Source organism: Marmota monax, unplaced genomic scaffold (assembly GCF_021218885.2).
Source record: "Marmota monax isolate L192 unplaced genomic scaffold, Marmota_monax_Labrador192_F-V1.1 WCK01_AAM20220418_F8-fsc00257, whole genome shotgun sequence".
In the NCBI taxonomy this organism is placed as follows: Eukaryota; Metazoa; Chordata; class Mammalia; order Rodentia; family Sciuridae; genus Marmota; species Marmota monax.
The window spans coordinates 425955-427127 of record NW_026692693.1 but is presented as its reverse complement, the minus strand read 5'-3'; positions in this window follow the sequence as shown (position 1 = coordinate 427127).

The window sequence follows — 1173 nt, the reverse complement described above, 5'->3', positions numbered from 1 at the left end:
TTTAAGGCAAACCCAAACACTAATTCTAATCCTAATTCTAACCCTAATCCTTAACCTAACAAAAACACTAATCCTATTACTAGTCCTACCTCTATCCCTCATTCCAGCTCTAACCCTAACCCTGACCCTTATTCTGACCCTAACACTAACCGTAGGTCTAAACCTGAACCTAAACCTAAACCAAACTCTAACACTACCACAAGACCTAAATCAAATCCTAAATCTAGCCATAACTCTAGCCTTAGACCTAAAGAAAAACTTAGCCCTAGCCTTAATAATAACCCTTAGCCTAAGCCAAACACCAACTCTTCCCCTAGACCTAACCCTAGTCCTAATTCTGGCTTTAATTCTAACCATAACCCTAATCTGAACACTGACCCTGACACTAACACTAACAATAGCTCTAAACATCACCCTAACCTGAAGCTATACATAGCACTAACATTAACCCTAAAACTATTCCTAATCATAAACAGTTCTTAATTTAGCAATAGCACTAATCTATTGCAAAACCTAGCACTAATCCAAGCCCTACCCTATCTTTAACCATAAAGCTAACCCTAATGCTAACCATAGCCCTAACCCTAAGCCTAAGCCTAATCTTAGATCCAATCCTCAGCATAACCCTAGCCCTAACCCTAGCTCTAACCCTATCCATTACCCTAAGGATAACCCTAACCCTTATGATAACCTTAGGACAAAACCTAATTCTTTGCCTATCACTAACCCTATCCATTACCCTACACACAACTTGAACCCTAAACCTAAAATGAAAGTTAACATATCACTAGACCTAATGCTAATTTGAGGCCTGATCATAAACCATAACCTAACCTAAATCAAAACCATGACCCTAATAATACCCCTAGCTCTAAACCTGACCCTAATCATAAACCTAACACTTAAAATAGATCTAGATATAAACCTAACCCTAAAACTATCCCTAACTCTAACTCTAGACCTGAAATTAGCCCTAGCTCTAATCCTAGTCTTAACCCTAACATAAACCTTAACCCACATCCTAGACATAATCCTCGTCTTCATCATAACTCTAACCCTAACCCTAACCCTAATTATAACCCTCACCCCATCCCTAAAACTAGGTATAAACTCATCCCTTAACCTAAACCTAACCCTAATCCAAACCCTAACACTAAACCTAGCCCTAACCCT